This window comes from Ochlerotatus camptorhynchus, unplaced genomic scaffold (genome assembly GCF_037179485.1).
Source record: "Ochlerotatus camptorhynchus isolate MF236.1 unplaced genomic scaffold, CSIRO-AGI_Acam_v1.1 ptg000010l, whole genome shotgun sequence".
Taxonomy (NCBI): domain Eukaryota; kingdom Metazoa; phylum Arthropoda; class Insecta; order Diptera; family Culicidae; genus Ochlerotatus; species Ochlerotatus camptorhynchus.
Window position 1 is genome coordinate 475,383 of NW_027040502.1, and position 9,645 is coordinate 485,027.

The 9,645-nt window shown below is 40.8% G+C and overlaps 1 pseudogene; it reads left to right on the forward strand.

Moving 5' to 3' along the window:
* The first annotated feature begins 468 nt into the window (after positions 1 to 468).
* LOC135699134 (acetylcholine receptor subunit alpha-like) lies at positions 469 to 3,895 on the forward strand (annotated as a pseudogene).
* Positions 3,896 to 9,645: the final 5,750 nt, after the last annotated feature.

Here is a 9,645-nt window from a genome sequence, read left to right on the forward strand (position 1 = left end):
GGGCAGCTGAGTTATTAACGTTCAAAATCTTTCTTAATTTGTTACATGTTCCATTTTTGTTTTTCACAAAGTGTACACCCATATAGAAATCAAAGACGTAGTCCTACGTCAAAAGAGATAAAAGGTCGAATGGGGAAAATTTCGAATGGAAAAAAGGGTCGAATGGTTCAAAGAGGGACAAAAGGTTGAATGGCTCAAAGAGGCACGAATTCGAGGAGCCTTAACCTCGAATGGAGACAATGTCGATTTTGATGTTATTTTGATGAAACTATGGTCCACTTCGACCTTCTGTCTTTATAAAGAGAATCTTCGCTCAATACACCAAGTCGTGTAAATGCCATGTTTCGGAGTTATTAATATTTTCCCGGTGGATTGAATTCCAGTCCCATTGTGCAATGCAAGATTTTGTATAATTGGACCATTTTGAACATTCCACCATTTGTCCTTCGATGTTTTGTCTGAGATGAGATGAGGCTGCTACACGGCGTTGGTTTCCTCATATTTGCTGCCGTTTCAGTATGCGCCGGAAAGCCTGATGCAAAACGCCTTCTTAGCAACTACGACAAACTAGTTCGGCCTATTGTTAACGTTACAGACGCACTAACCGTGAAAATCAAACTTAAACTATCGCAGCTTATTGATGTGAATCTGAAAAATCAAATTGTGACTACGAATCTATGGGTAGAGCAAAAGTGGTACGGCTACAAGCTCAAGTGGGAGCCGAAAGAGTACGGTGGAGTGGAAATGTTGCACGTTCCTTCAGATCACATTTGGCAGCCGGATATTGTGCTATACAACAACGCGGACGGTAACTTTGAGGTGACGAGTCGATTGGCGGCCACCGGCCATTTACAAAAGTTCCTGCGAGATTGATGTGGAGTATTTTCCCTTCGACGAGCAAACGTGTGTGATGAAGTTTGGCAGCTGGACGTACGATGGGTTTCAGGTTGACCTTCGCCATATCGATGAAGTCAACGATACGAATGTAGTGGAAGTTGGAGTGGATTTGTCAGAGTTCTACACGTCAGTCGAATGGGACATTCTTTAAGTTCCTGCAGTCAGAAATGAAAAATTCTACACATGTTGTGATGAACCGTATCTCGATATCACCTTCAACATAACGATGTGCCGTAAAACGTTGTTTTGTACCGTAAATTTAATTATCCCCTGCATGGGCATCAGCTTCCTATACATATCGGTCTTCTACCTGCCGTCGGATAGCGGCGAAAAGGTTTCGTTAAGCATATCCATCCTGCTCTCGTTTCCTTGGTTTGTTTTCCGTCGATCTTGTTTTCCGTACTGAGCACCAATGCTACTGACGCCAGGAAGGTAGCTCCCACACCTGGACCCTACCTATCGACCCATCAACTCATGAACCGGGGACCAACGGCTTTACTTCCCTTCCGAAGGAAGATCCTGCTCTCGTTGACTATGTTCTTCTTGCTGTTGGCGGAAATCATTCCACCGACGTCGCTGGTGGTGCCGCTACTGGGGAAGTTTGTGCTTTTCACCATGATCCTCGATACATTCAGCATATGTGTCACCGTGATTGTGCTCAACATTCACTTCCGATCGCCTCAAACGCACACGATGTCAACGTGTGTCCGAAAAATCTTCATCAACCATCTGCCGAAGCTGCTGGTGATGCGTCGTCATATCTACCAGCCACTGCACCATTTTAGCAAGAGCGTCTCACTCACGAAGCGATTTCTTTACACAATTGGATTACATTCGACAAAAAAATTAAGAGCCTTTGAGATTGTATCAAGCCACACAAAAAATATTACGTTGCGCCCAAAAATCAATCAAATTAAATTATTATAGAGTTCCGACGATGCAATTAGTAATGCCAGCTTTAAATATTACAGTAAATCAATTAAAGAGTAATGGTCTACACATAATCCATCCGGGATTTGATAAATTGCTGAAAATCTGATCTTAAAAAATGGAATACGCATACGTAGGAAAATATTCGAAGCGGGCTGCGAGAAAACCGGATTTATGGAAAAGATATTTAAAATTAGCAATATTAGTTAGTAGTTCCCCAGAAAAGGTCAAAAATAGGTGGAACAGTACCAATTAGATAACGGCGCCGGTGGTGTAGTGGTAAGCGTGATTACCTCTCACCCCAGCAGGCCTGGGTTCAATCCCAGTCGGCGCCGCCGGGATGTTCTGAGGCATAACATCTCTGATCACGCCTTCCTTCGGAAGGGAAGTAAAGCCGTTGGTCCCCGGTTCATGAGTTGATGGGTCGATAGGTGGGGTCCAGGTGTGGGAGCTGCCTTCCTGGCACGTCGGTAGCATTGGTGCTCAGCACGGAAAACAAGATCGACGGAAAAAAACAAACCAAAGGAAAAAAAAAGTACCAATTAAAATTATGCCCTTGCTCTTAGGATGTGGGACGTAAGTTAGTTAGTTATAGGAATTATTCTCTAGTAAACATAGCAAATACCAATTTGGCTTAAAATAATATGATAAATTCGCCATTTGCCTAATTTACTCAAAACGTTGGAATCTTAGATTCTACGAAATATTACACGGTTGTCAAAAAGATCGCTTATCAAATAAAACATAAAATGTGGTTAGTACACCAAATTAAATCAACAAATCAATGTGGCGATTCGACAAAACATCGAAAGACAAATGGTCGAATGTTCAAAAATGGTCCAATAATTGTGTAGGAATCATGCTAACGGGTGTTCAATAAAAATGAGAATGTGTCCTCAGTGCCATCCAGCGCTCTTATGAGAACATCGCGACTAAGTTGCGTCGTACGGCTGACCAGGGCCCCACACCAACTGCTCATTTGGTAATAACTTTTCACTCAGATGTTGAAATTTATTTTTCTTTAAAGTAATTGATAGATTAGGCTCATAGTTTACTATAGATATGCGAAGATTAGGTAAAGCTTAACATTTGAATCAACGCTAATCAATTTAACACTTAAATTCTGAGATGTGTAGTAAGCATTTCTTACCTCATTTTTACATGAGCATGAGCATGAGCATGATTGACCGCCCACGGTTGCTACTCTGTTATTGCCAGATCAGCTGTACTTACACAGGGAACCAATAGACGATGCTTGGGAATAGCAATCATCCTCAATGTGTAAAAACTGGTGATCTCGAATTAGGCAATACCAGCGCCAGCCGCGCCTGAACGCAGGTCAAGAAAAGAATGGGTAGGAATATGTTGACGTGACACTCGCTTTGATGGAAGCCGAGAAATCCTCTGCACTTACACGAGGAATCACTGGGATGTTGGATAAGAGGGTAGGGTTTGCAGCAGGGTTCGTTTTGGTAAACGATAAGCTGAATTGACGTCCTAACGATAGGGAGGGGTTACTGTATAAATAAATAAAAAGGAATGATCTCACTCCAATTACCAAGTGGAGCTGCACCAACAGCATCTGGCCTCTTCGTGGACTTTCTTCGACCCATCGCAGGTATCTTCTTAAAACACAGACGTCAAAACTCCGGATCCATCTCGTCGATTTAAAATTAATAAAATATAACAAAATACAAACAACCTCGATGTTAGTCACTCAATTTCTCTAAACTCAAGCGATATATGAATATTTTAATTGCATGGTATTATTGAACTCAACTTTGCCTATTTAATGAATTCACAATTTAAGTAAAGAATCAATTTGCTAAATTATCAAGATTATTTGAGCATACAAGAGGTCTAAAAACAAGTATCCATGAATAATTCTGCAAAGGTAAAACAATTTAAAAACATTGGCCTAATGTATGATGATATTCAATTTATTATCTGGGTAATCCAAATTCTGAAAACCATAGATCATATTATATTGTAATTAAATAAAATGTTAATAACAATGATTTGCTATTTGCTGGTCTTTCAGGATCTGCAGGACAACTATTTTCTGTAAATAAAAATTATAGTTATAATGTTGTTAAACATGTGAAATAAAAATCATCTACGTATCATTCAATATATAAAATATAATGAATAAGAAATAAACAAGTATTACAAAATACGAATAAGCTCGAGTTTAGTTAGCCTCAGTACATTTAGCTGATTTCAACTTTTGATATTTTATTGAAATTGAAACAAACACTTTATTATGCACCATGGAATTGTTTAACGCAATATGGAATGCTTTTAAAATATTGGTAAACTTTAAGAATGAATCAATAGTCAGAAAAATCAGGGTTATTTGGACAGTTAGCAGTTTTCATGCACTTGTTACCATGAGTTACAATGTTTTTGTATTTTCCTGAACGAAGGCTGATAAAAGTGAACCATACTAATATATTTCTAAAAATGTTCCATAATCGAAGAACTGAAAATAAACTTAAAGATATAAATCAGTAAATCCAGCCAAAACGAAGGACTCGCAAACACAATAAGCTCCCTCATCGAGCTTATTCCGAATTTCATTAAATAAGTATTTACAAGTATACAAATAAATATATTAACAGTAATGTAACTTTTTCTCTCCTGGAAAGGAAAAATAAAATGGTTAATTGCACTGTCATATAAACGTTAAACATACATTAGAGACTTTCCCTTCACCCCAGCAGGCCTGGGTTCAATCCCAGTCGGCGCCGCCGGGATGTTCTGAGGCATAACATCTCTGATCACGCCTTCCTTCGGATGGGCAGTAAAGCCGTTGGTCCCCGGTTCATGAGTTGATGGGTCGATAGGTAGGGTCCAGGTGTGGGAGCTGCCTTCCTGGCACGTCGGTAGCATTGGTGCTCAGCACGGAAAACAAGATCGACGGAAAAAACAAAACCAAAGGAAAAAAAAATACATTAGCGAAAATCAAACAATGTTACGTTGCTTCTTCCAGTTGTGTTTTGGTCCTGTTATAAATATTTATTATTTAATATATACAGTCAGGAATCTTTATTGCCGGTATCCCTTATTGCCGGATCCTTATTGCCGGGCTATCCGCGAATAGGGATACCCACAGCTTATGGGATTTCCACTAATGGGGGCTGTAGTGGATTATCTCATTTCCAGAACAACATGTGAAAAGGGCATACAAGCTTTTCGTAAACAAACCTTCTTATGCCCTTTTCTCGCCACCCATATGACACCAACGCAAACCTTTAACATCACCGGGTAGGGGACACTTTCCCCTTCCCGATGATATTGCTGGTTTGCGTGGGCGACCCTCGGTTGGTGAGAAAAGGGCCTACAAAGGTTTGTTTACAAAAAACTTGTATGCCCTTTTCACATGTTGTTCTGGTTTCAATACATAAAGCTATACTGTCTTGGACAAAGTTGCTGTACTGGGTTAGACCAACAAGCCTGTGCCATTGGATTTAGGTTAAATTGGGAACTACGCCGCTAGAGGCGCTTCACTTTTATGTTACTTATGACGGGTGCTATAATATATGGATCATATTTCCAACATAGAATATTTCGTGATCCTGACCATATAGAAAGTTACTGTCTTGAGCAAAGTTGTTCAGGTGACCAAGTCCTTTCGGATGGTGGCCATATTCGTTCAGAACTCTCTCATTACGCAGCGCTAGTGTACATGTGCAATTCCTATATAAACTGTATCTCGAGAGCCTGGCCATATAGAAAGTTGCTGTTTTTAGAAAAGTTGTACAGATGATCAAGTCCTTTTGGATGGTGGCCATATTAGTACAAAACACGCTCACTACGCGGCGCTAGTGTGAAAATAAATTTCCTGTATAAGCTGTATCTCGAGAACCTGGTCATATAGTAGGTTACTGTCTTCAGCAAAGTTGTTCAGGTGACTAAGTCCTTTCAGATGCTCGTCATATTATTTCAGAACTCTCACACTACGCGGCGCTAGTGTACACATGCACTTCCTTAATATGTTATGTCTCCAAAGCTTGTCCATATAAGATGTTGCTGTGCAATGTGAGAACAGGAACCGGAAAAGGGATGACGTGTATAGGTCGGAAATCGATGTCAGATGCCATTTTGGAATCCAAGATGGCGGCCATCGGTTCAAGAAAAACTGTCAAATACCCTACAATATGGATATTTTTGGAAAGGGGACGACGTGTAGAGGCCGGAAATCGATGCCAGACGTCATTTTGGAATCCAAGATGGCAGCCATCGGGTCAAGAAAAACTGTCAAATACCCTATAATACGGGTATTTCCAGAGAGGGAACGACGTGTAGAGGCCAGAAATCGATGCCAGACGCCATTTTGGAATCCAAGAAGGTGACCATCGTGTCAAGAAAAACTGACAAATACCCTACCATATAGGTATTCCCGGATAGGGAACGACGTGTAGAGGCCGGAAATCGATGTCAGACGCCATTTTGGAATCCAAGATGGTTGCCATCGTTTCAAGAAAAACTGTCAAATACCCAACAACATGAGTATTTTCGGATAGGAGATGACGTGTAGATACCGGAAATCGATGTCAGATGCCATTTTGTAATCCAATATGGCGACCATAGGTTCAAGAAAAACTGTCAAATACGCTACAATATGGATATTTTTGGAAGGAGACGACATGTAGAGGCCGGAAATCGATGCCAGACGACATGTTGGGATCCAAGATGGTGGTCATCGGGTCAAGAAAAACTGTCAAATACTCTACAATATGAGCATTTTCGCAAAGAAAACGACGTGTAGAGGCCGGAAATCGATGCCAGATGCCATTTTTGAATCCAAGATGGCGGCCTTCAGTTTAAGAAAAACTGTCAAATACCCTACAATGTGGGAATTTCCGAAAATGGACGACGTGTAGAGGCCAGATATAGATTCCAGACGCTATTTTGGAATCCAAAATGGTGGCAACATGTTTTCCATGGTCACTATAGCCGATCGAACTCCAGACGAAACTAGAACCGCACTACCGTTCATACTGGTGACAACGCTCTGATGAGACAACTAAACCTTACCCCCAAGCTCCTCCCCTGATCCTATCCTTCGACAATGTACCTCTCTTACCTCGAGTAAGCCGCGAGTATTCGGCCCAACTCCTACTAGACATAGAATTAAGTGAATGTTGTTACAAACAAAGAACAATGAACTATCGGCTCCGTAAAGCTAACGTGATTGAGCCTTCCAAATAAACGAACTATTTAAAAAAAAAAACATGTTTTCCATATATGAGGCTTACGAAGAATATTGCGTATAATTTATTGTGTATAGCGTATCACTGAGCAAGATCGCAACGTAACGTGGAAAATTCCTCAAAACAATAAAACGGCGTGCAGGCGACTACTACTGCCTCTACCATTAACATAAAGTAACTACTGTACCTACTCATAGATGTCACCACTTGTCCCCGTATCATTGTCATTGCTTTTTTAGTTTCCTTGTTATGTTACAATAAATAAACGTTTATTGTTCTCATACCTCTGCCATGGCAGGACGGTCAAAGAATAGTTCTCGTTTAAATTAATTATCACACAACGTACAAATAGGGTCATATCCGTGCGCGATCAACGCTTTTAATTGTTTTATTTTTTTTCTATCGTAAACTACAGATTTATTCCACATTTTATTTTCTCTTTCGATAACAAGAATCCCAAAATCCTGTCTACGTAGTTAATGAACAGCCCCTAAGAGCAATCTTCAACTGGAACGTACTCACCAAATCCAATTCACATTCACAGCACATTCCCGATGCTTATTTTCCTCTCGCAAACCCGTCGTCGTCGACGGGAACTCGGAGAGCAGTTTTTTGATTCGGAATTTTCACTGAAAAAAAAAACCGCAAATTCACGAATTTTACCACACCTAACTGCGAAACACGTTCAGACGCACTTTCGGTACATTTTCAATATCAATTTCGTACGAAAACACTTATTTTTGTTTTGCAAAAATAGTTGCAAGCAAACCAACATCAACACCGATCGTACCGAGCTTTTTCACGCACATTATCACTCGTGATGCCACTAATTTCTGGTCCGGGAGAAAAAATCAAACAACGCAGGCATATCTTCTGATGCTGGCAATCAAACATGATGAATCACGTTTTCCTTCTCGATTCTAAAACTTCCCATAAAGGGAGAGTGCCGTCCGGGAGGCCGAATGCAGCCGAAAACTATGAAAGCGAACGCACGCACAAAACAGAGAACAAACTTAAAACACAACCGTATCCAAAGGCGTTCGGAACTGCACTCCCATTTCTCACCTCACTTTTACAACGCAAAATCAAATACAGTCTACTACTAGCATTAAAATCTACTTTTTTTTTGCATATCTATAACAAACTTACACTCTACTTTATCTACTGCTTCAAAAAGAACTACTCCGTCAACTGTTTGCAAAGGTATTAGCAAATGAGCAGTTCGTGACCAAAACTGTGTATGCCAAGCATGCCCTTCTCCAATATTCATTGACGTTTTTTTTGAAGAATAAACATTATGTTTTTAATAAAAAATACTGAATTCATTGAAATTTTTTTTTTCTACTAGCTATATGACTGAAAAAAATCTCATTTTTTATTGAACACCCGTTACTGAAATTTTAAAACACAAAGCTTAAAACACTTGAGCTCAAACCTTATCCGGCCGTTCGAACCGTAGAAATCGAACAAATTCCAATAAAGCACGGATACTCGCCCTATCAGCGCGGTCCGCGGTCGTGATGTGCTCACTTATGTTTACACAAAGGAGGGAAAATTGAGTCAGGCACCCAAAGTACGAGCAAACTGTAGAGAGCTGAGCCATGAGTTGCTACACCTCGAGATTGATCCGTCCGTTTCGTCCACATCCACCCGCAATCCATCACCAACCAGTGAACCGCTGTAAATGCATGTCCGGTGACCGAATAAAGTTGCACTCGAACGGATGGGCAGGATGGAAGGATGGACGGTGGCGCAGGAGATCATGTATGACCTTTTGATGAAGTTTAATGCCGCTCAAGGGGGCTCACCTCGTTCTGAGCGAGTGAGCTTTGACCACTTTTCGTGTTTGCTATTTGCGCCAGCCAGCCCCGTCTAGCGAAGAAGATCAGTTAGTTTAATAAGAGCTGCAAACGTTAAAATCGCTCTTTGGAACAAACGAGATTGAACCAGGGAACAAAAAAGCTGAACACTCACTCGATGCGGAAAGGATGGGAACAATTTTGTCCGAGAGTGCGATATAGAGGTTAAAGTCAACGAGATGCACATCTTGTGTGCTTTATGTTTTCGCATATCGTGGTCCGCTGGTTTGCTTCCAACAACAGTTTGCCAGTGGCTGACTGCCGGGATGAGGAAGGCTATTGATTGACTACGGCGATGATGACGACACGACGACCTGTTGAGGTAGTGCAGTGTTAAATTGTGAATATAAGTGGGAAAACGGTAAGGCAATTTGAGGCATAGATGAGGGTTATGGTGTATTGAGTTTGAATTATATAGGTGTATGATCATGCTCATGTCGATAACCTTTTTGCATTATACTCAATACTATTGAGTGCCAAATCACTTCACTAATTTCCAATTCCTATCAGCACAATATTCCCACAACCCTCAATTAGTTCCCACGGCAACGAAAATTTCCGAGCATCAAAAAAAGTCCTCCCAATCATCATGGTGGTCAATTTACCTTCACCCTTAACGACCATCATAAAACTGATGTCAATTTGCATAAAACAACAATCCAGCGGAGCAGTGAAAAAAAAAACCGACGTGTCAAACAGCAACATAATTGCTCCTGCCGGCCGTCCGTTCGCTCGTCACGCGG